Source organism: Trichosurus vulpecula, chromosome 2 (genome assembly GCF_011100635.1).
Source record: "Trichosurus vulpecula isolate mTriVul1 chromosome 2, mTriVul1.pri, whole genome shotgun sequence".
In the NCBI taxonomy this organism is placed as follows: domain Eukaryota; kingdom Metazoa; phylum Chordata; class Mammalia; order Diprotodontia; family Phalangeridae; genus Trichosurus; species Trichosurus vulpecula.
The window spans coordinates 63005500-63030394 of record NC_050574.1 but is presented as its reverse complement, the minus strand read 5'-3'; the positions used below and the strand labels follow the sequence as shown (position 1 = coordinate 63030394).

The 24895-nt window shown below is 40.9% G+C and overlaps 1 protein-coding gene and 1 pseudogene across 1 annotated transcript in view; one reads left to right on the top strand and one right to left on the bottom strand.

The window, feature by feature from the left end:
• The window catches only part of PHACTR4 (phosphatase and actin regulator 4), a 119860-nt gene extending 105921 nt beyond the window's left edge, over positions 1–13939 (bottom strand). The window contains exon 1 of the mRNA XM_036744854.1: positions 13835–13939. The gene's annotated coding sequence lies outside the window, so the exon portion shown is untranslated. The remainder of the gene's footprint in view (positions 1–13834) is intronic.
• A 5898-nt stretch (positions 13940–19837) lies between these two features.
• LOC118836456 lies at positions 19838–20591 on the top strand (annotated as a pseudogene).
• The last annotated feature ends 4304 nt before the right edge of the window (positions 20592–24895 follow it).

The window sequence follows — 24895 nt, the reverse complement described above, 5'->3', positions numbered from 1 at the left end:
ATTAAAAATAAAATAAAACTGCACTTTTCCTATTCCCAAAAAACGCAGCAAGGAAAAAAAGTTTTCACTGAGTTAAGACCCGAAGGAAGGGGATCATTGGGAGGAGGGGGGAAGAGTAGAAAGAAGAAATTCAATAAGTTACCTGAGAAAATGCTAATAGGGAGGAGGAGTACAAGTGAATTTTGTTATCAGTCATCCACATGCAGCCAAATTTAGTTACAAAGGAAAATTCTGAATAGGACAACAATAGAGTAGGTTAATCTCCCAATTTTAATCTCTCAATTTTGGGGGCTCTTATCCTGTTAACTCCAATCTCAGTTCAAATTGATAGCTGTTGAAAATAGTGTGCTTCGGCTGTAATTATGGCTTAAAAAAGGCTAAGTGGATTTTCCAAACTCCTCTATCTAATACAGCACAGCCTGCCAGCTGCCTGAAATGTGATTATAGAGTATTTTTCAGGGGGAACCTTGAACTTTGGAGACCCAGACTTATAATCCAACAAGCATCACCGGCCTGTAGTCAATTTCTAGAGGACTAATGCTCCCTCCAGATAATTAACAGGCTGGACTGCAAAGTCTCTCTTCACTAACTCATTCAGTCCCAAACAAGAATGGAACAAGATCCCTATGGCACTACTCTACCTTCACTACTTAAAGTCTCTTTTCACAGAGCAATACAATTCAGCTTAATAAGCATTTACTAAGCAGGTCCAGTCCTCTATTATACCACCATGCTGCCTATGTAGTTCAACTGTGTTCAAGACTTTTTAATCACTTCTTTCACAACATGGCTAATGTGGCAATACGTTTATATGACTGTACATGTATAGCCTATATTGCATGCCATCTTGGGGAGGGAGGGAGAAAAAAATTTGGAACTCAAAATCTTATAAAAGTGAATGTTGAAAACTATCTTTACATGTAATTGGAAAAAATAAAATACTATTAAGTGGAATAAAAAAAAAGACCTTTTAATCAGAGACAAGCTCCCCCAAAGTATTCTCCCCTGTCATGAAGGATCTCTGATACCAAGTAAGGAAGGTGAGATGCCTGGATGCTCCATGTGTCCCTGTTTACAGATAACACTGAGCTGACTCTATCATGCCCCAGAACACTCTACTGATTCTCCTAGACAAGGTCCACAATCACTTGAGAGTTTGGCTTAATTACCCACACAGAAAAAAACCAAGTGGAGAAAAATGCCTATAGCCCAGACAATGATACACAGTTAGATTTACTGACTGAGAAGCTCTTTAACATAACACAGAGTGTCCCCAAAGTCCCAGTGCTTAAGCCATTAAAGCTATTATTAATACATGCACTAGGTGCTGAGGATAAAGACAGAGATGAAGCACTCTACCCTCAAGGGCATTTTACAATGTTGGGGTCACATCACAAGTGGCTTCCCAGGTTTCTCTGAAACCGTCCCCCTTCTTCATCTCTTACAGTAGAAGAGTATTCCATCACATTCATCTAATGTAACTTGTCTATTCACTCCCCAAACTATGGCCACCAACCCCCTCAGTTTCAATTTCTTAGTTAATAAAATGTCTTCAAGTGTTTATTCCTCCATGCCAGGCACTGTGCTGGGGATACAGAGAAAGGCCAGGAGGAGGGAGTCTGATTTATCCAGCAGCTGTGCCACATTCTGAAGTGAATCTGGCTGGATGAATACCTTGTAGAAGCTATTTTAAGTTTGAGTCCACTCTCCCGGGAGGGGGGGGGGGGCAGAAAAGTAGAGGACTGAGACGGTGCCCTGGGCCGTTGGAGAACATGTCTGTACTTCAGTTCTTCCTGCTTCAGTCACCCTGAGTGTTGATGCCTACCTCTCTGAGATTAACTACCCCCTTCTCTGTGCGTGCGGATCTTCTATGCACCTTGTTATTTATACACTCTCTTCCCCATTAAAAAGCGGGCTCCTCAGGGGCAAGGTCTGCCCTTTTGCTTTTCTTTGTATCCTAGCAATGACTAAATATACAACAAATGCTTGTTCACCAACGTCACCGAATCATCTGTCAGACATATTCATCACTACGATACCATCAGTACAAGGATGGCAAACAAAGGAAACTATAGTTTAGAAGAATTTTTCTTTACCTTGTCCTTGGTTTATCATGATGAATGAGAAAAATTGTAAAGAGCTTCTTCACAAGTCAGATTTAAAATTCCTAAGTGACAAACTCATATTCCCTAAAAAGGCACAGTCCTCTCTCGACAAACTCAGAAGCTTTAGTTACTTAAGTCTTAAAAAGTCAACTTGGACCAGCTTAAAGTGACAAGCATTTGGACTACATCCCTTGGAGATATACATATATATATGTATATATATATACATGAAAAATAGAAGAGATGCCCATATCACACACTGATTTTATTGTTGGAACAAACCTGAGAAATGAGGGGAGCTGATGCTGACATGGGAGCGTGAGACACATGGCAGGTAGAGTTCTGCATAGCAATTCCAAATCTGACCCTTGAGGACTTCAAAAATACATGTCGAGGGGCAGCTAGGTGGCACTGCGCCCTGGAGTCAGGAGGACCTGAGTTCAAATCCGACCTCAGACACTTGACACATGTACTAGCTGTGTTACTTTGGGCAAGTCACTTAACCCCGACTGCCCTGCCTTCCCCCCTCCAAAAAATAAAAAAATAAAAAAAACTAAAAACAAAAATACATGTCGAATCAATCCAACACTCTCCCTCATAGAGTTGATTGGTATAAAGAAAACCCTTTGTAAACGGTAAAACCTGATCTGCAGAATGAATGAATGAATGAATTAAAAACTATTTACTTCGGGCCTACTAAGTGCAAAGCACTGTGTTAAGAACTGGGGATACAGAGAGAAAAGTAAACCAAACTGCTCTCAAGGAACTCACATTCTAGAAGAGGGAGAGAAAACATGGGAGTTTCAGCTACAAGCCAGAGTTTCAGGTCACAAAACTAGTTTGGAGCAGTTTACCACTATGTTAAAAATATGTACACAGAATAGAGATCATGAAAGAGCCTGGAACAGTATAAATACTCAAATGTTAACATAATTAAGACCTTTACTTTTAAATAAAGTAGCTTAACTTCATAATTTAAGAGTCAATTCAGAAAAGTTACACTTAGAAATTTCAAAAAAACCTCTAACCATAACTGCTCAAAGTTTAACATTCTATAAGAAAGTTAACATGAAAAATAGCATTAATTTCCCCCTCTAAGAAAAAAAGTCAGCTCCTCGCTTTAGTTAAACATTGCACTGCTTATGGCCACTGTGTTAAACATTGAGCGGTATTATGAATAGCTATCTGAAGGGGTGTGGTTCACTGATAAAAAGTAGAAACATTTCATGCTTGTCCAGTTCCTCTCAGGAAACACCACAACTGAAATCTAGCAGTATCACTCTTAGAAATTCTAAGTAGTTTAACTTTTAAATTCAAGAGCAAAAAATATTTGATAGAGCTAGCAAAAAGCCCAGGCAATCTTAACCCCCAATGTAACTGGAGGTAAAAATCTTTCTGGAAACAAGAAGGATCTTGTAATTCAAACTATCACTCTACCCGTGGTTTCACCTTTAAAATTTAGAGAAACCTCAGATCTAAATAATTTGATTACTTCTCATTAGCCTTGTTTTCTACCCCCCTAAAAAAAAGCAATGTTAATTCGAGAGCTCCAGTGCCTACCAGTGTTTGGCACATAGCAGATACTTGCTAATTGGTTGGAAATGTCCTCCAATAGACTCAACTGACAGACAAGGAAACTGGCGCCCAGAGAGGGGAAGTGATCTACCCAGGGTTGCGGGGTGAGTTAATGGCAAAGGGTCTCCTAAAAACTCCAGATCTTGGGACTCACTGTCAATGACTCTAGACAGAAATCTCTTTTGAAGTACTGATCACAAGAAGAAGTAAGCCGAAGCCTTTCAAATGCAAAACAGAGACCTAAACAGAACTCCTTCCTGGCATTCCAAGCCTGGGATATTGAGAAGGCTTATCCATTAATTATGTCCTAACCTGGACACAAATTGCAGAATCTAGAGATTCAAAAGGTTCAAAATGCCATAACTGATGTGCCAAACTTGTCACATATTTTCAAAATCTCAAACAATAATAGATTTCTTCCTAAAAACTGGTTAAGATTTAATTTTATTTCCTACTGAATGTTTTCTACATCACCCATCCTGGAGCTGTTCTACACCTCACTTTCCCTCCTGCCCCTTTTCCCCAGCACTTCATATCAATGAAATTGAGTTGTGGCCAAGAAAAGTTTGCTACCTCCGGGAAGCTAATAAATTAAGCCAATAACTCGGCAAAATTTTAAAAACTGTTTCCTTCACACCTAGCTCAGGACAAAAACAACTCTGATTTCACAAGTCAGAAACAACAGTAACCACGATCCTCACTATAGCACTGTAAATCTCTTTTGGTTAAGAGAGAACAGTTACCTAGCACATTTGCCCTCGTTCATTTTCCCAGCTTGGGTAGCCTTGAGAGAGGCCCAGACAAGTTAAAAAGTATTTACTTCCCAAATGCTTTAGATCACTGTTAGGAATTCCTCCATTCAGTCAGAATTCTGGAAGGTCACTTAGTCACTGAATTCATAAAGTCTACTAAAGGGCACTATATGATTTAGGTCAATTATTACATTGTTCCCTGTAGTTGTCTGAATGATGTGTACAAAGCATGCTCTCATTCTAAGAGGCAGAGCAGTATGTGGAAAAAGCAAGGTTCAAAGTCAGAAGAGCTGGGCTCAAATCACACAGCCCTTCCACACAACGCAGGGGATCTTGGGTAAGTCCCTCCACTGGGCTGAGCCTCAGTACTAGGCGGTTTGGGCCTAGTCTTTCTTTAAAATCCCTCCCAACTCTAATCTGATCTCATCCCAATCAACTTGTCCAGCAGACGGTTCTTCCTATCATCACCCTCCTCTCTCTAATCTACAATCTCTCCTAATGTACTAAATCCTCCTGAGCAGCTACAAACATGTCCGTGCTTCCCTCATCCTTAAATAGACCTCACTGTCCCTGCTAAACATCTCTTCTCCCATTCTCAGTTAAACTCTGAAAAACCTACTCTGCACTGCCTCCCCTCTCTTCTAACTCTGTAATCTGGCTCCTGATACCATCATTCAACTGGAACTGCTCTTGCCAAAGTTACCAGTGATCTCTTAGTTACCAAACTTAAAACCCTTTTCTCACTCCTCATCCTGAAACTCTCTGCAGCATCTGTGACTACTGATCACCTTCTGGGTGCTTTCTTCTCTCTGTTTCTGTGACAATGCTCTTTCTTGGGTCTCCTACTATTTCTACTACCTTTCTGACCATTCATTCCTTCTTAGTCTTTTTTGTTGAATCTTCATACCTGTCACAATCCCTACTCCTCACATGGATACCCCAAGGATTTTTCATGAACCTCTCTCTTTTTTCTATAACAGGGACTCTTAACCTGGAACCAGTGGATAGAATAAATTTCAGAGAATCTGTGAACTAGGATGTAAAAAAATTACATCTTTATTTTCTCTAATCTTTCATTTCTTTTGAAATCCTATTGTTTTATTTTATGCATTTAGGAACATTTAAAAGCATTCTGAGAAGGGGATCCTAGGTTTGATAAAACTGCAAAAGGGGTCTATGACACCAAAAAAGGTTAAGACTCTTTGGTCTACAGAACAAGAACAATACAATAACAGTATTGTAAAGATAAACAACTTTGACAGACGTGGGGTCTCAGATCAACCTACAATGATCAACTATGATTTCAGGGGACTCATGATGCTACACACCTCCAAATAGAACTGATAGACTCAGAGAGTCCATGGCCATGTTTATATTCCCCTTATAAAGTCTATCATTGCACTGAGCATATTTTACATGCTTAATAAATACTGATTGGCTGACTGGCTTCACTCACATTCATATTTTGAGTCCTATTTTCCAGCCAATGTAATGAAATAAAATATTTATTAACGTAACAAAGCACCGTAAACAAGCCATACATCCAGGCTACCAAGATCTGGGATTCCAGATTAGTTTTTACTTTCTGTAAACACCCCAATGAAGCACCTAGGAACATTATAACCTCAAAACAGACTAGCTGGATCAACATAAATTCAGTGTTCGCACTCTAAACAGCCATACTTATCACTGAATACTGAGACCGAGAAGGACTTACTTTCAGTTGGTATCCTATCATATAGTGCCTATCACTTTATTTTCATCAGTTAAATGTAAGTAGAAGATGTTGAGTTAAAAAGTCAAAACTCTCAGGCTGTCACAAACCCACATTTGACATTTTTCCACATAATGAAGAAGTTTTGTTGCAAAGCGTGCGTGTGAAGGGTCTCCTATTCCAACCATCTCTTCCTTGTCTGCCTAAACAAAACACTACACTTTCACTTCCTCTCTCAGAAATTTTTGGTTATTAAATCTCTGTCTTTCTCTTCCCTTCAACTAGCCTCTTTTACTTGTGGCTCATTTTTTCTGGCAGTCTTGTTTACTAAAATGACAATCACACAGGGCAATCAATTTTGTATTCTATAGATCTAAATGAATGACAGTCACTCTCCATGAAGGGAGAATGGATAAGGTTAATATCAAAGAAATTTAACAAAGCAATCTTATTGATGTTTAATGATCATGAACATTCTTAAGTTTTTTGTTAAATTTAGGGAAAATTTGGATAACAAGTTGATATTACTAAATAAAAATTTTGAAGAAGTATTTCTTAATTAATTTCTCTCAAAAAAAAAACCCGTACTGAGGCAACAAAGGTCAGTTTTCAGGTTTATTGGTATCTTTCTGTTTTTCAAAATACTCATTATCTCCTTTGGATTTGATAACAAACCTCAAAGGTATAAGAAAGGCTTCTAATTTTGGAAGGCAGGGCCAATGTTCAATACTCTTAAAGAAATATTTTTAATTTTCAAATTCATATAAATGTTTTTATTCTCATTATTATTCTCATTCGTAATAGATCACAGAATCATAAATTTAGCACTAAAAGGGACCTTAGCGATCACTTCACTGGGGTGAGGAACCTGGGTACTCGAGGCCATATGTGGCCCTCTACGTCCTCAACTTTGAATCCAAACTTCACAGAACAAATCCTGTTTCGTTTTGTTTGGCCTGGAGGATGCAGGTTCCCCACTCCTGAATCCAACCCCCTCATTTTACAGATAAGGAAACTGAGGCCCAGAAGCTGAGGGATTTACTCAAGATTACAGGGACAGTAAGCAGCAAAGCCAGAATTTGAATCCTGATGTCCGAACTCCAAACCCAGCACCCTCTCCCCATGTTACATAGTAAACAGCAAGAGCCTGAGACATGCATTCCAACCCAGCTCTGCTGCATATTCACTGTATGACTGACCATAACTCTGAGCCCCAGCTTCTTCCCCATAAAAAGGAGAGGCTCAAATGAGCTAATGTACATAGAGTGCTTTGTGCAGAAACATAAACTAGGGCTGAAAGCCCCAAGGCAAATGCCAACTATTATGCTTACAACGAAAACAGTCCAGTCATCTTTTGTGATTCTTTTCTAGTTGGCAAAACCAAGAATCATCATATCTGAAAAGATGGAAGGGACCAACCTACTTGAGTCCCTACCATGAAACGTGACTCTCCTCTGCAGAAGAATTCAGTCCAAATGATCATGAAGACTCTGCTTGAATACTCCCAGGAAGAGCAACTCATTAACTCAAGAAATGACCCAGACCATTTGCCCTCGTTCTCAGGAAGCTTTTCCTGCTATTGCACCAATATGCTCCAAAAGCCATGATTTTCAAGCCCTAATCAGTCTGTGATTCCAAAGGATAGCTCAACATTTCATCGTGCAATGGAAAGAACACTGCCCTTGGTGTCAGAAGACCCGTTTCAAAGAACCCGCTCTTATGTTTATTACCTGTGGGGCCCTGGGTAAGAAACTTAATCCTTCTGAGCCTTGGTCTCCTCATTTGAAAAAACAGCCAAAGGAGGCTGGGCCAGATGGAGGTCTCTGGAACCACTTCCAGCCCCAGACCTACCGCCTGAGGAATGAACACCAATGATCTCATCAAGCACGATTCCTTCTTCTACCAACAAAACTGTCTACCCCCCTACAACTTATCTACAGGAATTGCTGTGGCTAAAAAATTCAATGTTGTGTCCCACCAGTTATGAGTCTGTCCAAATTTAAGTCGTCACACACTGGGTCAGTCCATCACCAAAGATATATTAGAAGTCTTTCCAGATTAGTAGGATGTGCTAAAATTCAGGCTCCACTGGCACAGCCAAAACTTCCATCACATAATGATGCACCAGGAGGGCTGAAATGGAGGAAGCCAAGACTAAATATCCCAGAAGAGTGAAGACATATGTAGCATATTAAATTCACAATAAAAATTCTACTACTTCTTGACCTGTATTTAAGTCATTCCAAAAGTTATCAACTTGATGTAAAAGGAAACCGTCAAAGTATCACCAGATCAGTTCTTTTCTATGTAGGACTCAAAGTGTGTCACCTTTCTGCAAGTAAAGATGGCACTTCTGACCTATCATTCAGAGGATATTTGCTTTGAGTGGTTGTCCCAGAAATGGGGACAGCCTTTTCTTTCATGGTTGCCAAAGACTATGTCACCTAGTCACCAACCCCATGTTGATGAGCCTCTCCCTACTTAGCTGGGCTGGCCCTGTGCTCAGATCGTGCCCAACTCAGTAGAGCTTGCCAGAGCTCTCTTTCTAATGGCATAGCCTTCACCACAATGAGCTATCAGAGTACAGAGTTGGATTGTTTTTATTTATATAGCATTTTGTAAGCCATAAGGTGCTCCTCTCAAATCCTCCAGGGGCCCTGGTCCTGACCTCTCCTCAATAAATACGTGCTATTATTTTATGACCAAAATGTCCCAGTCAGCTATCTCTTAGAAGTATCCTTTTGGTCACACACAGAACCACCAGAGGACTAAGAATATTATTCTCATTATAAATAGGCTCAGAGAAGTCAAGTTAACTAGGGTAACACAGTTAATAACTATACATTTTTAACAAATTAAGTTCAATAAACATTCGCTAACCACTTACTACAGGCAAAGCATTGTGTTAAAGACCACTCAAAGAAGAAATTACTCTCTACTTATAAGGAAATGACATACTCAGAGAGGTATAAATAACTAAGCATAGCATGATAGGGACAAAAGTAAAATCCGAACTAAATAAGATAGGAAAAAAAATGTGAGGAAACACCAGCCACATTCAGTAAGGACATCCAGGAAGGCTTCACAGAGGAGGGCTAGGATGTGACCTGAGGCTATAAGGAATAAGATTATGACAGGTTGATGGGAAGGGAAAGTATCTGTGGACTAAGCAAATATGAAGGTGGAAGATGGCAAACTAAATTCAATGAATAGCTAAGAGTGCAGTTAGGTTAGAACAGAGGGAAAATAAAGGGAAATAAATGAGAGCAGGAAGAGCTTAATCATTATCATCATCATCATTATCATCAACAAATCAACATGTAAAGCTCTACATATCTTAAAGTCCTATTTCATGAGATAAATTCCCTGCTTGCTGACCAAGTTTAACAAGCAAGACTTCACTAACAGCATAATCATACCAAGTGCATTCATCTACCCTCCTCCGATCTCACATGCCAACATGCAGTTCTCTCCCTCGTAAATTCCATTTTATATGATATTTACTTGCTTGGTTCCACAGAGCCCTTATTTACTACATAAGTGCTATTAAGGCAGGGATGGCACTTATTTATATCTTGCCCAAAGACTGGCACAATCCCCTGAAGATAGTTCAGTTCAGTAGTTTTAGTCGTGTCCCAACTCTTCATGACCCCATTTGGGGTTTTCTTGGCAAAGATGCTGGAGTAGTTTGCCAAATTTGGAAACTGAGGCAAACAAGGTGAAACGACTTGCCCAGGCTTACCCAGCTAGTGTCTGAGGACTCATCTGAACTCCCAGGCAGTGTACTCCAGCTGCCCCAGAACACAGTAGGAGCTTAAAATATGCTTGCTGAGTTGAAAAGAATGACCATCAAAAACTACCCATGACTAAAAAGTCAAATAGGTCATTTGATGATAAAGCTGAGTGGTGGGATCATGTAAGCAACCCCCACAGAGGAGGAAAATGAGGCTCAGAGAAGAAAAATGATGTTGGCCTTTAGTCACATAACTGGTTATTGTCTGTTCCTAGATCAGCCTCCAGACAGGGCTGGACTTTTACTTTTACAGCTGGCAATTAACTTATAAGAATGTATTGCTCTCAATGAGTTTCAGCTGAACTGCAAAATAACTCAGTTAATTCCTGTGGAAGCAAGCTGAACAGTACTGAACTTTAAAAAGAAATCCCATCGCATGGTACAATAACATTTTTTTAAAAGAGCTTCCACAGGTTGGAAAGTGGGCACTGATTTTGTTGATTCATTTACATAGGCACGTCACACATTTTATCAAGGAAAATTTTAAAATAAAAAGGGTGAAAGAAAGTTACTTTTGGTGATCATATCATGGCCTGCGCTGACATAGGTCCAGATCTTAATTGCCAGTTTGGAATTGATTTCAAGTGCCCAGAAAAAGTACATTAAAGGAAGCAGGTTCTTGCCAATTCTCCTAAGTACTTTGGACCTCCTCTCCTTTGTACTTATCATGTTTTTTCCTAATAGTAACAACTTCTACTATGTATTTGTGTATCTCTTCCCCGCCCCCGCCCCCGCCCCCCCCCCATTAAACAGTAAGTTCCTAGAGGGTAAGGACGGTCATTTCATCCTAGTATCTCCAGCACACAGCAGAGAACCAAAAGCACAGCTGGCAATGAATAAAAGGGTTAAATAAAGATTTACAATCCTTTTCACTAGAATTTCACGGTGGGTAGCTTTTCAAATACATTTGTAGACACCTTTGTTAATAAATACCTCTTTAATAAAGTAATATTCATCAAAACTACCAGTCTGAACACTTACCCCCAGGGCTTCTGAAATCAGCAGCGTTAGGGAAAGAATGGCTGGCCCTGTGCCCAAGTCCAAAGGAATCACAATACAATTCAAGAAACATCTATTAAGTGTCCACCTAGCGAAAGGCACCAGAAATTGGAGGAGGGAGATTGGTTCCAGCTAAGGAAGGAAGGATGAAGGAAGGAGTGGGGAATAAGGAAAGCTTCATGGAGATGTGGCACCTGAGTCGAGTCTTGAAGGAAAGGGGACTCCAACAAGCAGAGATGGAGTGGAAGGAAGGCTGAGAGGCTGAGTTCATTACTGGAATGCAGGGCATTATGAGAGAACGCAGGGCAGTAATACATCCAGGTTGGCTTGAATATAGCTTATATAATGTACAGCACAAGAAGATAAAGCTGGAAAGATACTTGGGAGTCAGATTATGCCAGGAATGTTAAGATAAAGAGTTTCTATTTAATTCATCAGCCAATAAGGAGCCACTGAATTCATCCGAACAGAAGAGCATTGCCTCACAACACGTGCAAAAGATTAAGAGAAACAATTATGGAGGACACAGCATTAAGGCCAGAAGAGACCTCTGAGGGAGGGCATCTAATCCCGCAAGGCCCAAGGACCTCAAGTCAGTTTGGGCAATAGAGTTTGCAAGCAACAGAGGCAGGATTTGAACCCAGGTCATCTGACTCAAGGATCAACCAGTACTCTTCCCACCACACCACACCGCTTTGTACCCCTAACATTTTTTGTTCCCAGAAATTGGTCTCATAAGGCTTTACAGACACAAAATTTCAATTTCTCCCAACCCCTCTTCATCTTCCGGGTAATTTTTCCTTTTATATTAGACTTTTCCCCATCAAAAGCTCTAATTCAGGATGAGCAGGGTGGCTGCCATACCATCATCACCTATCTCTCACAATAGGCAACAGTGACTAGTTAGTTCATTAGCATCCCTTCATGAAATGCCTTAGAAAATTTCCAAAATCTCAACTAATTCTGTGGCTGCTGGTCCAAGAAAGATGGAGGGAAAGCAGAAAAGCTTTCTAACTAGGTGTGTTGACAAGTCAAACAGTTAAAGGCAGGCAAATGGGAGACCTAAGGGGTAAGGGAGGGGAGAGGAAAGGAGCTAAATTACTGGCCCTCCCCATCCCATAGGGCAGCTAAGTGTCACAGTGGATAGAGTGCCCTGCCTGAAGTTGGGAAGACTTCTTCCTAAGTTCAAATCCGGCCTCTGACACTTACTAGCTGTGTGACCCTGGGCAAGTCCCTTAACCCTGTCTGCCTCAGTTCCTCATCTGTAAAATGAGGTGGAGAAAGAGGGGACAAACCAGTCCAGTATCTTTGCGAAGAAAACCCCAAATGGGGTCATGAAGAAATCGACACGACCGAACAATCCCATCCTACGCAACTCAATTGCAATGTAGTCCACAAATCCCACGGTACATAATTCCCTTTTCCATGAAGAGTTCCCAGCAAGTGGATACAAGCCATAAGACTTACTTGCCTCCTCTCAACTTTCCCAATATAACCTGAAGACATAAAGCAACCTGCTGTTGCTATAGAAAGGAAACTGGGTTCAAGACTTCTCCAGGCCTGGGACTGGAAATACTAAATAAGTGATAAAAATTAGTTCTTCTAGGGTGCCTTCCTTTAAACTGAATCTGACAATATTTTTTATTAAGATATTGAGTAAGAGATTGATCAGGGATTTAAGAATGCCTTAAAGGAAGGTAACCAAAATTCCTTTGAACATATGGCATTCCCCAGTTTCTGGTAAGAATTCACATTTCTCTTCCTTCAAAATAACTTCTGACCTCCTGACTCAAAGCTGCACAGTGGTACCTTTTCTTGGCTTTTCTAAGTCACTGGGTTTCTGGTTTCTCCCTAAATCAGAGTCTTTAACTCACAGCCTCATTCTTTTAACTTTTATTTTTTGTTTCACACAAAAAACGGGAAAGGAAAATACTTTGGGGGTGTGGGAGGAGTTTTGGGAAGGCAAGAGGAGTCAAAGGCTGCCCTCGATGAATAGGAAGCCCTGCCTGAGCTGCCCTATAAATCACTGAAGGTGGCTACAAGTCTTTTATACTCAGTTCCTCCAGCTTGGACGTTCAGCAAGTCCGTGCTCCCATACTCCCTGAGTGCCAATCCCAACCTCCTCTCAAATCCTCCTGGGGTCCCAGCTCTGACCTCCCCTTAAATCCTCGAGGGGCCCTAGTCCTGACCTCTCCTCAAAAACCCTCACGGGATGGGTTGCACTTTGCATCCCTGGAAAGCATAGCCACATCGATGCGTGGGTCTAGGAGTCAGTCAACGACTCTAACTATGAGCTAGACAAGCATGTAAAAAGTGCTAGACGCTGGGGATGTAAAAAAAAGGGGGGCGGGGCAGAAGACAGTCCCTACCCTCAATGAGCAAATGGTCAAGCACGAAGGGCCTAGGGGCCACCTAGTCCAACACCCCAATCCCCGAGACAAATAACTTGATCGAAGTCCCCCGGGCAGTGAAGCACGAGAGCGGGCACAGCCCGAGCTCCAGGCGACCCCAGGGGGCTCTCCCTCCCTAGGAAAGGAGTCACCCAGACAGTTAGGTTTTCGGCCGCGGCCCCGGGCAGCCCGAGCGGGCGCCGGAGGGAGGGAGGATGCAGCTGGCCGCGGGCTGGGTTTTTTCACCGGACTTTGACCCGCTCCTGTTACGGTAACAGGATCCGCCGCGGTGCGTGCCTTCGGGGCCCGGGGCTCCCGCGCGGCCACCCCGGGGTGGGCCCGAACAAAAGCGCCCGCGAGATCGGGGCGGGGGGGGCGGTGTGGAACGAAGCCGGAGTCGGACAGAGGACGAGCGCCCGGAGGCCCCGGCCCGGCCCCGCGCGCCAGCACCCCAGAGCCGTCACCCGGTCCCGCGAAGGCCTCTTCCCCGTCGCCGCCTCACTCACCTCGGCGCCGCAGCAGCCTTCGCCTCGGCCGTTTCCTCCGGAAGTCGAGCTCACCTGGCCCACGGCCGCTGCCGCCGCCGCCGCCGCCGCCGCCGCCTGTGCTGTCTGCCCCGAGCGGGGCGGGGGTAGTGCACGGGACGGTTAGGGGAGGGGAGGAGACGGGAGCCTGCCGCTGGGCACTCTGGGGCTCGTAGTCCGCGGCGGGGGCGGGGGCATGGCGGGGGTGGAGGGGGCGGAGGGAGGAGGAGGCGGGGAGGAGGGGGGCGGGAGCCCAGGGGCGGAGAGAAAAGGAGGAGGAGGAGGGAAGCAAAGAATGGTGGGACGGGCCGCCCGCTTTCTGCGGGTGCCAGGTCCTGAGAGGCAGGTGGTGCGCGTGCGTGGCCCCGCCCCGCCCCGTTTCGTCCCACCCCGCCAGGGGAGGAGACTTGGTCAGCCCCGGAGAGGACTAGGGAGATGGGAATCGTGTTGGACAGGCTTGTGGGGATGTCTAGAGCTGCTAGGATCCTCTTTTTAGATCATTTTCTACAGGAAGCCTTTCTTAACTTTTAATTCCATTGCTTTCCTTCTGTTAATTATTTTGTATTCATCCATTATGTAGCTTGCTTTGTATGTATTTCTTTGCTTGTGTCCCCTATTAATATTGTAAGCTCTAGACCGGACACTGTCCTTTGCTCCTTTTTGCATCCCGAGGGCTTAGAACAGTGCCTGCAACATAGTAGGCTTAATTAGGCGCTTTAAAAATTATTTCCCATTTATCTCGTATATAGTTTGCATTGTATGTGTTTGTATGTTGTGTCCCCCTTTAGGTTATAAGCTCCTTGAGGGCACGGACTGTCTTTTGTTTATTTTTGCATCCCCTATGTTAGCTCAGCATTGTGCCAGGCGTGGAGTAAGCACTGAATAAATGTTTATTGATTAATTGTTTCCTATTTATCCTATATATAGCTTGCTTTGTAAATACTTGCATGTTGTTTTCCCCATTAGATTGTAAGCTCCTTGAGGGTAGAAACCATCTTGGAATGCCATAGCTGGAAGGGATCAAGAATCATAGCTTTAGAGCTGTAAGGGATTGAAGAGGTTATTTAGTCCAAGCCTCTCATTTGCCCATATTTCTTGTTGTTATTCAGTTGTGTCTGACTCTTTGTGACTCCATGATCCGTAGCATACCAAGTCCTTCTAACCTCCACTATCTCAGAAATCTGTGCAAACTCATGTTCATGTTTCCATGATATTATTTATCCAGCTCATTCTCTGCCATCCCCTTTTCTTTTTGCCTTCAATCTTTCCCAACATCAGGGTCTTTTCCAAAGAGTTCTATCTTCTCATTATGTGGCCAGAGTATTAAAGCTTCGGCTTCAGTATTTGACTTTCCAGTGAACAGTATGAATTTCTTTGAGTTTTGACTGATTTGATCTCCTTGCTGTCCAACGAACTCTCAAAAGTCATCTCCAACACCACAATTCAAAAGCATCAATTCTGTGGCACTCAGCTTTCCTTATAGTCTAACTCTCATAGCCACACACATTCCTATTGGAAAAGCCACAGCTTTGAGTATACGGACATTTGTTGGCAAGGTGATGTCTCTCCTTTGGAGTATGCTGTCCAGATTTGCCATAGCTTTTGTTCCAAGGAGCAAGCTTCTTTTAATTTCATGGCTGTAGTTGCCATCCACAATGATCTTTGAGCCCAAGAATATAAAATCAGACTCTGCTTCCATATCTTGTCTCTCTGTTTGGCAAGAAGTGATGAGATCAGTTTGCCAAAATCTGAGGTTTTTGGATGTTAAGCTTCAAACCAGCTTTAAACTCTCCTCTTTCACCCTCATCAAGATGCTTCCTAATTCTTCACTTTCTGCTATCAGAGGGGTATCTTCTGCATATCTGAGACTGTTGGTATTTTTCCTGGCAACCTTAATTCTGGCTTTTGATTCATCCAGCCTAGCATTTTGCATGATGTATTCTACATATAAGTTAAATAAATAAGGTGATAATGTACAACTTTGTTGTATTCCTTTTTAATCTTGCCATACTCCACCAGGTAATAAGTGGCAGCAGGGATTTGACCCCAGGCCATCTGATTTTTGAGGGCAGCTAGGTGGCGAATGGAGCACTGAGCTTGCAATCAGGAAGACTCATCTGACTTCCTGAGTTCAAACCCGGCCTCTGACACTTACTAGCCATGTGACCTTGGGCAAGTCACTTAGCCCTGTTTGCCCCATCTGTAAAATGGGCTAGAGAAGGAAATGACAAACCACTCTAGTACTTTTGCCAAGAAAACAAGAAAAAAGGGTCACAAAGAGTTGAGCAAAGCTGAAAAAATTCAACAACAACCTCTGATTTGAAATCCCTTGTTCTTTATATGCTGATTTGCCCTCAAATGATTTTAAAAGTCATAGAGCTCGACACTTTTGTTTTTGCAGATAAACTGAGAAGCCTAGGGACTGCTGAAGGTCATAGTATCAGAGATTATCAGATCAGAGGTTGGGAGGGACTTCAAAGATTATCTACCCAGATTCTACCCTTTAATCTCCACCACCCATAGTTACTCAAAAACTGACTAGTAGTTAAGGGCAGAGTTTGGTGTGGAAACAAAGACTCTCAGACTTGGAATCTAGAGCTCTTCCTACTTCTGGGAATGGGAAGAAGATCAAGCGCTTTTTGAAGGGAGGTACTTTGTACGTTAGCTTAGGGGCCAGGTCTCACTGGCATCTCCGAATGCCCTTTCAAAACATTGTGAAGCCCTTTCCGAAGAGGTCCTAGAAGGCATTTGTAGGCCCCAGGTAAGAGTTGGGCCTCCCAAGGTTGCTGTCCACCAGAGGCTTGGAGCCTCTACTATTAAGTCAGAAGGAGTGGTGGGAGCCCAGGATTTAGAACTTCTAGAATTCGAGTTTGAACTTTTGCACTTCAGTTTATACGATCTTGGGAAAGTCATGTGCCCCTTGGTATAAAAGACTTATTCTTATCTCCCCATTTACTAGTGCCACGAGGGAGAAAGAGGGATCATTTTGAATTTATTTTGTATATATTTGCTTTTACTTCCTTCTTTTGCCCCCCACCCCCACTTTACACTATCTCCTGAGCCAGCTCTTTTAATCTTTATGTAGAGATGCTCCCCTCCCCTCCTTTTTTTTTTTTTTTGGTAGAGGCAATAGAGGTTAAGTGACTTGTCCACAGTTACCCAGCTAGTGTCAAGTGTCTGAGGCCAGATTTGAACTCAGGTCCTCTTGACTCCAGGTCCAACACTCTACCCACTGAACCACCTACCTGCCCCACAAGGGAATAGGAGACTACAATTTTTTTTATAAAGAAAAGGAGAGGCAGTTAGGTGGCAAAGTAGATAGAATGCTGGGCCTAGAGTCAAAAGGACCTGAGTTCAATTCCAGCCTCAGATAATTACTACCTGGGTGACTGTGGGCATGTCATTTAACCCTGTCTGCCTCAGTTTCCTCATCACTGAAATGAGTTGGAGAAGGAAATCACTCCAGTATCTTTGCCAAGAAAACCCTAAAAGGGGTCACAAAGAGTCTGAAATGACTGAACAAAGACCCTTTCATAAAACCATACAAATAATTTTATTAGTTCATATTTTAATCAAAATTAAGGATTTATTATCGTTTTTGTAATAACACAAAGATATCTTAAACACATGACAAATATAACATAATCACATATTTGCAAAAAATCCTTTACATTTGTCATATTTATATAATAACCATATCATCAATGTGATTACTGGGTTTGTTTTCCAGTGGAAAGTTTCTCAAAGTTATCACTGATGCTTCTACTCATAATTTTTTTAATGCTCATAATTAATATTTTCCCCAACAGTTACATCAAAAAACCCTATTTCACAAATGTTGTGAATAATAGTAAAGTTGTATCCCTTCATTTAATAAACTAGATAATTCTTTATTCACTCATAACCCAGATAAGACCAGTAAGTGATATATAAGCAAGTCTTTACTTTCTTCTTTCTTCGTATTTTTTTAATTTTCTTCTATTTCATTTACAAGGTGTTCTTAAAATTGGGATACATAAAATTATCATCTAGTAAACATATCCACAGCACCAACTTTTGATAAATGACTCTGTCTGGATTGTAGTACGAATTCGAAGACTTTTCATTGATTTATTTAGAGAGCCAATTTTTCAAAATTATCCACCAAATACACATTTCGCAGAGAAACTTATGTTATAAAATTAAGTTGTTTCACCTTTACTTTTGTTATCAGTATGAAAAGTAGCTATTTTTAATTTTTAGCCTAAATACCCTTTAAATATTTAGCAGGTTTCTCATGTCAACCATTACTGAGTTTATTCTAAGAAAGACAAAAAAATTAAATTGCGTGTACATGTTTATTTCTCTCAAAGCTAGCAGAACATGCATATAGAGACATACATGGGAGTTCATTGTGGAAAATGAGCCCAAAGATGGATAGACAGAGGGGACCTTTTATCTTCAGAGTAACTCTCCTTCACCCTTCCCTCCCTTCCTAGCTCAGGATGTCTATGTAAGCCAAAATTATAGTCTCCATATGTGTTAACCATAATATGAGAAAGTAATTTATTAATTGGATAGATTGTAAATACAATAGGATAAGAGAATGTCAAGGTGTCAATTGAAATTATACATCCAGGGTATCTGTGTTTCTTTTATCCATTAATAGGACTATATCTATAGAATCTTTAGATATAGATATAGACATAGACATAGATATAGATATATAGCATAACATGTGTCCATAAAATACCAAGACAGGAAAAAGTCCCATTATTCAAGAGAGTGTCCTGTTCAAGGTGCCCTGTTCTGGTCAGTCATAAACAAAAGAATGTTCCTGGTCACCTCCATCTGGCTTTATAGTTGCTAACACAGGAAGGGGCACTTTGGTTCACTCAGAGAGCAAAGCAAAGCATGTCTGTCATGCCAGAGCACACAAAGCGTTATGGTAAGTTAATCTCAGAGTGGGCCAAAAATGTCTTTCTCCTGATTGGCCCATCCAGGTGTTAGGTCTTTTTCAGTTCTTGGGGGGCTCAAAATTGTTCACACTCAATAACAGAGAAGAGCCTTATATTCTGCCCTAATATTATCATACAATTTCCAGAGAGTTTTCCTTTCAATGGACTGGGTTTTTTTTTTTTTTTGTAAAGTTGATTACTTTTGTAACAACTTGAAAAACTGTAATTCCTCACTCATATTCCTTGGTACAAGTGATTGTAAAACATGAAATGTATACATGAGGGGCCACATTTTTAACTAGTGCTTATACACCTACATTTTGTAGTGACTGGGAATGAGTTTATCCATGCAAAATCCAATACAATTGTCCTACATATAATTTTTATTTAAAAAATCAATTGTATTGAAATTTTCTCTTAATATGGCGTTGCCACCTATAGCTTTGAAGAAGAACAAACCTTCCCTAACACTGGTTAAGTTAAAGTGTCAAACATTTATAATCAAATGAGCATTTTAAATAATATTTGTTGCTTCATTTGCAATGCAAAATAGGAAGCTCTTAGTTTCTCAATTAATCACAAAAGTTTTCAAAACTTTGAGCAATCGTCCTTCCCACCTACTATCTTCAAGGGGAATCATTCTATTCAAAGTTATTTTGAATGTGATTTGCCAGTTATAATTTCAAGGATGTAAGTAGCTTGCAGGTAGTAATGTTGTTTCTCCAAATGAAGCTTTTTCCTTTTAGAAATTCCGTAAGCAAATTTAAACTTTGCACAATGCAAACAATCCTTTCGATGTCACAAAAGTTACTTTTGAAAAAGTTTGTTGGAGCATCTTCCTTAAGTGGAGGGCATCCTCCTTAAACGGTAGTCTCCCTTGATGGGCATCTCCCTTAAGGAGTCTGTTGTGTTTGGCACATGGTGTTGTGTATTACCCTCAATAAATGCCTTTACTTGATTTGGAGACAGTCAGAGCAAATTCTTTTAGGATGACTTTCTACCCCAATATTTTGTGGTGCCCCTGAACCTCATCATTCCTGGCAACCTAATGTGGAGTGACTGCTTCAGCCCCAGGTCCTCTCCAAGTTGCAAAAGAGAATTTGAAGAAGAGTACCTGAAGATCCTTGCCATCACAAGGGAACAATCATGCAAATATAAGTGCAAAGCTGCTAATGAGGTTTCTCAGCAGATGTCAAACAAGTCAAGGTCACTGTGAACTATCCTCCCACTATCACAGGGTCCAAGAGCAATGAAGCTACCACAGAGCAAAATGTTTCTCTCAAATGTGAGGCCTCTGCAATGCCTGTACCTGACTTGGAGTGATACAGAGAGGACACCAGGATAAACAGCACTAATGGCCTTGAGATTAAGAGCACTGAGGTCCAGTCCCTCCTGATGGTGACCAATGTCACTGAGGAACACTATGGCAACTATACCTGTGTGATCACCAACAAGCTGGGAGTCACAAATGCCAGTCTAATCATTTTCAAGCGAGTTTTACCCACAGTCCCCAGCCCTAATCAAGGTGCGGCATGTGCACAAAAACATTTTATCCTGGGAGATAACATTTTCAAAGAGGCAATTCTATTCAATCTATTCACCTATATTCAAAGAAATTGGCACCACTATGGCCTTCAAGCAAAAAGGAATACTGCCAATGTAATGGGGTTATTATTAACAGTGGAACCCAAAATACAAGAATAGGACCTGGGTCAGTAAGAAGAATAAATGCATCAGTCAGCCTGGCCATACCACTGTGGCTGCTGGCAGTGTCCTCATTCTGCCTACTCAGTAAATGTTAATAGAATAAAAATTTACAAACAAAAAACAACACACAAAAATTGTATCATACCAATCATACCAGAGACAGAGAGAAAGAGAAAGAGAGCAAGGGGGGGGGGGGTGCATTTCTTTTACAACTCTGTGTGTTCAGAAGTGAAGGGGAAAAATATGACAACAGGGTATCTATAACATTTTCAAAAGTCAAATTCATTAAGTAAAAATTTGAAACCAACTTAGTGGGAAAAAAAAAGAAAAAGTTTGTTCAAGTTAAAAAGCATCTTTTTTTTTTCCTAAAAATGCTCTTGCCAAAGTTTTCTATTACATTTTTGAGATGTCATTTCAGCTTAGGAAGTTTGATGACCTTTGCAGTCAGAATGTTTGTACAAAGAAAACACAACAGTCTTTCCTCTCCATCATCCTATTCTGGATTTTGGTTTTGACTCGTTTGTTTGTTCTTTATTTTTGCTACTTAAACTCTCTCTATTGTCTTTGCTTATATAATAGCTGCAGCTGCTGCAGTGTATTTCTGCTACAAACCAAAACAATACCGAATACTGCTTTATAAATATTTTTTTATCAGAGTGGGAGGGTTCAGTTTGTTAACAAACATTATCAAGCATTTAATATGTTCCTGTCCCTAAAGACCTCACTTTTTTAAAATGATATTTTATTTTCCCCCAATTACATGTATAAACAAGTTTTAACATTCGTTTTTTAAATTTTGAGTTCTAAATTTTCTCCCCTTCCTCCTCCCCACCCCCGTACCTGAGATGTAAGCAATTTGACATAGGTTATACATATGAAATCATGGGAAACATATTAGTCATTTTGTGAAAGAAGATATAAATTAAAAACAAATCCCTCAAATAAATAAGTGAAAAATAGTATCTTTGATCTCTATTCAGTTCTTTCAGTCCATCAGTTCTTTCTCTGGAGGTGGATAGTATTTTTCATCATCAATCCTTTGGAATTGTTCTGGATCATTGTATTGCTGAGGATAGCTAAGTCATTCACTGATGATCCTCGTATAATATTACTGTTACTGTGTACAATGTTCTCCTGGTTCTGCTCACTTCACTTTGTACCAGTTTATGTAAATCTTTCCAGGTTTTTCTGAAATTATCTTGAAAGAGCACATATTCTAATAGGGGAGACATCTAATGAGAGTGGGATAAATATTTCATCCATTTCTGAGAAATCCTATGGAAACACCTTCCCATGGAATGTTCCTATGGAATCCACTCTTCAGTTCAGCAAATCCTAATTCAGTCTTTTTTATTTACTTTTCATTTTCATTTTACTTTCAGTTCCAAATTCTCTCTGGCCCTCCCCACCAACCCTCCCACAATTGATAAAGCAAAAACCAAAGGTCATTACAAATAAATATAGTCTTGCAAAACAAATTCCTCCGTTAGTTATGTCCAAAGGAAAAGAATATATGCTTTGATCTGCACTCTGATCTCATCACTACTCTTTCTAGAGTTGGATAGAGAATGTTCCATCATGACTCCTTAGCAGTTGTGGTTGGTCACCATGTTAGTCTGAGTTCTTAAGTCCTTACCATATTATTGTTATTATGCAAGTTGTTCTCCTGATTCTACTCAATTCACTTTCCATCCGGTTTTGCTTAAGTAATCTCCTTCATCATTTCTTTTTTTTTGCTTTTTGGCAGGGCAATTGGGGTTAAGTGACTTGCCCAAGGTCACACAGATAGTACATGTGTCAAGTGTCTGAGGCTGGATTTGAACTCAGGTCCTCCTGACTCCAGGGCCGGTGCTCTACTCACTGTGCCACCTAGCTGCCCCCACTTCATCATTTCTTAAAACACAATAGTATTCTATCACATTCTTATACTATAACTTGGGGGCATATAATAATATATAGTATAATTAATATATATATATAAATAATGTATAAATAATATAAGTATAATAATGCAAACCACTCCCTTTACAGATGAATAAAATAGGAATCCCTGCAGAACAAAGAGGTTTACCCAAAGTCGGACATCCCTAGTTAGGAATGACAAAGTCAGGAATTCCACCCTGGTCTCCTTAACTCCTTATCTAGGGCCTTTTTCACATGACAGATCTAATCATAATTCCTCACATTTATGTAGCATTTGAAGATTTTTCAATTTGGTCCCAGTCCCTAAGAGGAAGGCATTGCCAGTATTATCATGTTCCTGTGGGGTGGGAGGGAGCTAGTCCCGATCATTTGGTTCTTCTCCCCCTTTGCCTCCCCCAAACCAATTGATAAAATCGCAGAAGATCAGTTAACAGAGATGAGGCCTGTTTTAAAATGAAGTGTAAAGACCTATCTATGAATGAATATTTATGTTTTATCACCACTTTACAAAGTTTAAAAAAGTTTCCTTTACGATAATGTAAAGTCAGCTGCATATTGGCTAGTCAGAGATTGATCATGTTACCAATGGTCTTTGCAAAGCTAAGCCTGCCAGCCCCAAGCCTGGAAGAGTAGAGTGCCATTCCAGGCAGGGAACAGCCTGATGGAATATAATTCCTGCACCTCTATCAGAGTTGTAGGGGAAAAGGGATCCCCACACCAATCTCTCTCAAAAGACCTGTGTTGTCCTGCAGACCTGCTATTCAAACAGTAGAGAGAGCCAGAACAGGGTGGGGGTCGGGGTAAAGGGACAGGCCTCAACTTTTAGGAAAGATGGCTATGAAGAAATAGATAATAGCTAACATTTATATAGTGCTTTAAAGTTTGCAAATCTCTTTACGTATGTTATCTCATTTTATCCTTGAAACAACTCTATGAGGTAGATGCTACAATGCTCTTTTTACCCTGCTTTACGGATGAGAAAGCTGAGGTACACAGTTGTTAAGAGACCTGCCCAGGATATCACAGCCTGAATGCAAGTTTTTCTGATTTCAAGTCCAGCAATCGACCCACTGTATTTGCAACTGAAAAAAAAAAAAGAGTTGGGGGTGGGGGAGAGAAAGAGAGAGAGAAAGGGAGAGAGATGGACAGGCAGACACACAGATTGATAGAGGTAGACAAAGAGACAGACAAAAAAGAGAGAGAGGGAGAGGAGAGAGACAGAGAGGGCAGAAATGGAGAAATCATAGACAGATTGATAGATAGATAGGTAGATAGAGAAGTAGATCGAATACCTGGTCTGGAGTTGGGAAGACTTTAGTTTAAATCCGAGTACAGACATTTACTAGCTGTATGACCCTGGGCAGGTTATATAACTGCTCTCTCAGTTTCCTTGTTTGTAAAATGAGGATAATACTAGCACCTACCTCCCAGGGTAGTTGTGAAAATCAAATGAGGTAATACTTGAAAAGTGCTTAACAGTGTCTGGCACGTAGTAAACACTATGTAAATGTTAGCTATAATAGCTATTATTATGGAGAGGGAGAAAAGAGGGAAGATACTTCTGTTCAGGTAGAAGTTGGTTCATTTGACTTCATCCTTAGGACCTTTCCAACTCTGAGACCCTATGGTTCTATGACCCTTCTTACACATGGCAGCCATTATAGTGAAGATACCATCTCTGCCCCTCTGATTTCCAAAGGGGACAGAGAAAAGGGCTCTGGATTTGGGTCAGAAGACAAGAGTCCAAATTGTGGCTATGCCACCTTGTATGAGCTTGGTGCAAGTCTCTACCTCTCTCTGGGCCTTAACTCCTTATGTGTAAAATATGGATTTTGAACTAGCCAGCCTCTTAGGCTCCTTCCAACTACAAATCTATGACCATCTGAGGTACAAATGGAGGTCATAATGATCCGTTATGGAACCTGTATATATTGCCTGCTTTTCAACACCCTCCATGATTTGGCATCACTTTTCCTGTTCCAACCTCATTTCCTAGGAAGCCTTAGTTATTTTTTAAATTAATTTTTATTAAGTTAATTTATTTATTTTTAGTTTTCAACATTCATTTCCATGAGTTTTAAATTTTCTCCTCCTCCCTCCCCTCCCCCTCCCCAAGATGGCATGCAATCTGATGTAGGCTCTACACATGCATTCCTATTAAACATATTTTCACATTAGTCATGTTGTATAGAAGAATTAGAATGAATGAGAATAACCATGAGAAAGAAAAACATAAAACAAAACAAAACAAAAAAAGAAAATAGTCTGCTTCAATCTGCATTCAGACCCCATATTTCTTTTTCTGGATGTGGATGGTATTTTCCATCGTGAGTCTTTTGGAATTGTTTTAGGTCCTTGCATTGCTGAGGAGAGCTAACTCTATCAAAGTCAGTCATCGCACACTTTGGCTGTTATTGTGTACAATGTTCTCCTGGTTCTGCTCACGTCACTCAGCATCAGTTCATATAAATCGTGC